A 5,882-nucleotide genomic window follows, 5' to 3' on the forward strand; every position below is an offset into this window, starting at 1 on the left:
TGTCCTTCTAAATGTTTCTAACTATTTATACTCCCACAGACAGTATATGAGAGTGCCTCTGTTTCCCGCCAACTTCAGCAACAATTAATATTAGCAGGCTTATAAATCTTTGGCAACCCAATAGGTGAAAAATCACTTCTAATTATTGTTTTAATTTGTTTCATTTAGTGCCAGTCATATGTACTTCTTTTCTGTGACCAAATTCTTCATTCTTAGCTTTGCCCATTTTACTTTAAGGTCGTCTTGTTGATTTATAATGGCTCTTTATATTAGGGATGTTATGCCTTTGTCATAAATGACATAAATGCAGGCCTTTTTTATTTGTATATAAATAAAAAAAACTTTTCATCTTAAAAAAAGAAAAAAATTGGGAGGCCGAGACGGGCGGATCACGAGGTCAGGAGATCGAGACCATCCTGGCTAACATGGTGAAACCCCGTCTCTACTAAAAAAAAATACAAAAAACTAGCCGGGCGAGGTGGCGGGCGCCTGTAGTCCCAGCTACTCGGGAGGCTGAGGCAGGAGAATGGCGTAAACCCGGGAGGCGGAGCTTGCAGTGAGCTGAGATCCGGCCACTGCACTCCAGCCTGGGCGACAGAGCGAGACTCTGTCTCAAAAAAAAAAAAAAAAAAAAAAAAAAAAAAGAAAAAAACCCTAATAATCCGATCTAAAAATGGGCAAAAGGTCTAGACATTTCTCAGAAGAAGACATACAGAAGAAGGCAAACAGACATATGAAAAGGTGCTCAATATCACTGATCATCAAATAAATGCAAATTGAAACTACAATGAGATATCATCCCGCCCCAGTTAAAATGCCTTATATCCAAAAGACAGGCAATAACAAATGCTGGAGAGGATGTGGAGAAAAAGTGAATCCTGGTTCACTGTTGGTGGGAATGTAAATTGGTACAACAACTATGAAGAACAGTTTGGAGGTTCCTTAAAAAACTAAAAATAGAGCTACCATATGATCCAGCAACCCTACTGCCAGGTATATACCCAAAAGAAGGCAAATCAGTATATCAAAGCAATATCTGCACTCCCATGTTTGTTGCAGCACTATTCACAATAGCCAAGATTTGGAAACAACCTAAGTGTCCATCAGCAAATGAATGATTGAAGAAAACGTGGTACATACATACAATGGAGTAGTGTTCAGCCATAAAAAAGAATGAGATCCTGTCATTTGCAAAAACATGGATGGAATTGAAGGTCATTATGTTAAGTGAAATAAGCCAGGCACAGAAAGACAAACATCACATGTTCTCACTTATTTGTGGGATCTAAAAATCAAAACAATTGGACACATGGAGATAGAAAGTAGAAGAATGGTTACCAGAGGCTGGAAAGGGTAGTGGGGGTTGGGAGAAAGGTAGGGATGGTGAAAGGGTACAAAAAATATTTAGAAAGAATGAATACTGCATAGTATTTGATAGCCCAGCAGGGACACTATAGTCAAAATAATTTAATTGTATATTTGTAAATAACTAAAAGAATATAATTGGATTGTTTGTAACACAAACGATAAATGCTTGAGGGAAATTGATACCCCATTTTCCATAATGTGATTATTACACATTGCATGCCTGTATCAAAATATCTCATATACCCCATTACACCTACTGTATACCCACAAAATTAAAAAATTTTAAAAAATGAAGACCATACTTCTGATCAGTATTTTGTGTTGAATTGTGTCCCTCAAGAAGATATGTTGAAATCCTAATTTCCAGTAGCTCAGAATGTGACTTCATTTGGAAATAGGGTGATTGCTGATGTAATTAATTAAGATGAGGTCATGCTGGAGTAGAGTGAGTCCTTACTCCGGTATAATCAGCATACTTATAAGAAGACAATGTAAAGACATAGAGGAAGAGTGCCATGTGATAATAGAGGCAGAGATTGGAGTTTTGCTGTTACAAGTCAAGGAATGCCAAGGACTACTGATGACATCAGAAGCTCAGAGAAAGACATGGAATAGATTCTCCCTCAGAGCATTTGAGAGAGCATAGTCTTGCTGACACCCTGACTTTGAACTTCTTGCCTCCAGAACTGTGAGACAATAAATATCTGTTGTTTTAAGTTACCCAGTTTGTGGTAATTTGTTATGGCAGCCCTAGGAAGCTCATACCATCAGTATTTAATATTTAAAGGTATAAGCACAAAGACAAAGAAATGAAATAATAGCTAGAGCTATAAAACAACAGCATCACAAAAATCATGTTTGGATAATATTTCAAAATAGCCTTTCTCTTTACACAGATAATACATAGCTATTATTGGTGGAATTGAAGGTAAAGCAAAAAAGGAAGGAAGAAAGGAAGGCAAGAAGGAAGGAAAGAAAGAAAGAGGAATAAAAAAAGAAACTAGAGATTACCACATTTTCTAAACCCAGGGATAATCACTGTTAAATTTTGTGGAATAGCCTGCTAGCATTTCTATGCAAAATGGATAATTTTTTCCCTAAACAGAATTATACTATACACACTGGCTTTGTAACAAGTTCTTATTTTTAACACTTCATCTTAAACATGCCATTATTTTTAACTCAGAAAAATCAATTATTTATGCTTCTAATTGAGATTCATTAAGTACTTTACAAAATGCTTCCATAGCCATTATCTTATTTGATAATGAAGGGACATGAATGAAGACAGCTAGAGAAGAGTGGCATGTAGCTTATTTGCCCTCAGTTGGGGAATAAAGTTTTAGGGGATAAATATTTGTTCACCACTTGGGTTAAACTGAAGACTAGGGGAAAGAATTTAATTTTTATTTACTGTTGTCTACTCCTTCCTTTGTTCTAAAGCTTGAAAATTAGCTGGTGGAGAGCCCAACATGATAGAAACATAGAAGATTGTGGAGTAAAAAGAATCCTGGCTGGGCACAGTGGCTCCCGTCTGTTATCACAGCACTTTGGGAGGCCGAGGCTGGTGAATCACAAGGTCAGGAGATCGAGACCATCCTGGCCAACATGGTGAAACCGCATCTGTACTAAAAATACAAAAATTAGCTGGATGTGGTGGGGAATGACTGTAATCCCAGCTACTTGGGAGGCTGAGGAAGGAGAATCGCTTGAACCAGGGAGTTGGAGGTTGCAGTGAGCTGAGATCGTGCCATTGCACTACAGCCTGGAAACACAGTGAGACTCCATCTCAAAAAAAAAAAAAAAAAAAAAAAGAGAATCCTGATGCTCATTTATTACTTTACATTCATATTATGTGGCCATAAAAAATTGTGTAGAATAATATAGATTCTCAGCAAAAAATTGTGTAGAATGTTGTAGATCCTCAACAAAAAATTGTGTAGAATGTTATAGATCCTCAACAAAATACTAGCAAATCAAATTCAACAGCACATTAAAAGAGTCATGTACCACATTCCAGTGGGATTTATCCCTGAGTTGCAAGGATGGTTCAATTTACACAAATTAATAAATGTGACACACCATATTAATAGAACAAATGTGACACACCACATTAATAGAACAATTTACACAAATTAAATGTGATATACCACATTAATAGAACATTAAAATCATATGAACACTCAATAGATGCAGAAAAAGCATCTGACAAAATTCCACATCCTTTCTTTTCTTTTCTTTTTTTTTGAGACAAAGTCTCACTCTGTCATCCAGGCTGGAGTGCAGTGGCATGATGTTGGCTCACTGCAACCTCTGCCTCCTGGGTTCAAGCGATTCTCATGCCTCAGCCTCCCGAGTAGCTAGGATTACAGGCACCCGCCACCATGCCCAGCTAATTTTTGTGTTTTTAGTAGAGACAGGGTTTCACCATGTTGGCCAGGCTGGTCTCAAACTCCTGACCTCAGGTGATCCACCCACCTTGGCCTCCCAAAGTGCTGGGATTACAGACGTGAACTACCACACCTGGCCAAAATTCCACATCCTTTCATAATAAAAACTCTCAACAAATTAGATATAGAAGGAATGTATCTGGACATAAAGTGATATATGAGAAGACCATAGCTAACATCACATTCAAGGTAAACCCCTAAAATTTGTGTGAAACCAATAAAGTCCCTGAATAGTCAAAGAAATTTTGAGAAAGAACAAATGTGAAGGCACCACACTTCCTAATTTCTAACTATATTATAAAGCCATAGTAATCAAAACAGTATGGTCCTAGCAGAAAAACAGACCAATGAAAGAAAATAGACATCCCAGAAATAAACCCACATATATTCGATTGACTAATCTTTGACAAGAGTGCCAAGAACATACAATGGAATAAAGTTAGTTTTTCAATAAATGGTGTTGGGACAACTGGATATCCACATGCAGAAGAATGAAATTGGACTCTTATACCATATGCAAAAATAAACTCAAGATGGGGTAAAGACTTAGTTCTAAGACTTGAAACTGTAAAATTGCTAGAAGAAAACAGAAGAAGAGCTCCATGACACTGATCTGGGCAATTATTTTTTGGATGTGATCCCATAAGCACAGGTAACAAAATAAAAAATAGACAAATGGGATTACATAAAATTAAATGGCTTCTGCACAGCCAAGGAAACCATACACAGAGTAAAGAGATAACCTACAGAGTGGGAGAAAATATTTGTAAACCATATATCTGATAAGGGGTTAATATCTAAAATATGTAAGGAATTCACATGACTCAATAGCAAGAAAACCCAATTAAAAAATGGGCAAAGGATCTGAATAGACATTTTTCAAAAGAAGACATCCAAATGACCAAGAGGTATATGAAAAAATACTCAACATCACTAATCAACAAGGAAATGCAAATTAAATCACAGTGACATATCACCTCATACCTGTTAGAATGGCTAGTACCAAAAAGCCAAAAAAAGTGTTGGTGAAGATGCGGAGAAAAGGGAACCCTTGTACACAGTTGGTGGGAATGTGAATTGGTACAGTCATTATGGAAAACAGTATGGAGATTCTTCAAAAAATTAAAAATAGAGATATCAGATACCATATGATCCAGTATTCCTACTTCTGGGTATATCTCTGAAGGAAACAAAATTAGTATCTCAAAGAGATATCTGAATTTGCATGTTCATTGCAGCATTATACATAATAGCCAAGATATAGAAAAAACTTAAGTGCCTGTCAGTGGATGAATGGATAAAGAAATTGTGATACACACACGAAAGAAACTTCAAAAAGTTCATGGAAAATGCATATTATGAAAAGACTATGCATAGATTTCATTTTTTTGCACCCAAATAAACTCATAATGACTTGTTATAACATATCTGAACAGGATCTAGTTTGAGGCACTAAGAAGGATAAGACAGTTTGAAAAGTACCCCTATCAGAGTAACATGAATTCTGCTATAATTGAAACAAGAAGAAGCATCAAATTTATGGTAAAGCTTGGGTGGAAGAATGATGAAATCACTGGTACTTTACCAAAAATTTATGAGGACAATGCCCCAAAGAATTCAGCAGTTTACGAATGGCTAAGTCACTTTAAGAATGAGGCAATGTTGAAGCTTACCACAGTTGACTATCCACATTAAATTTTGAGGAAAAAGTTAATCTTATTCGTGCACTTATTGAAGAGGACTGGTAATTAAGAGCAGAAACAGGCCAGGCGTGGTGGCTCATGCCTGTAATCCCAGCACTTTGGGAGGCTGAGGTGGGCAGATCATGAGGTCAGGAGTTCGAGACCAGTCTGGTCAACAGAGTGAAACCCCGTCTCTACTAAAAATACAAAAAATTAGCCAAGTGTGGTAGTGTGCACCTGTAATCCCAGCTACTTGGGAGACTGAGGCAGGAGAATCATGTGAACCCAGGAGGCGGAGGTTGTAGTGAGCCAAGATAGTGCCATCGCACTCCAGCCCAGGTGACAGTGCGAGACTCTGTCTCCAAAAAAAAAAAAAAAAAAA

This window comes from Macaca thibetana, chromosome X (assembly GCF_024542745.1).
Source record: "Macaca thibetana thibetana isolate TM-01 chromosome X, ASM2454274v1, whole genome shotgun sequence".
Taxonomy (NCBI): domain Eukaryota; kingdom Metazoa; phylum Chordata; class Mammalia; order Primates; family Cercopithecidae; genus Macaca; species Macaca thibetana.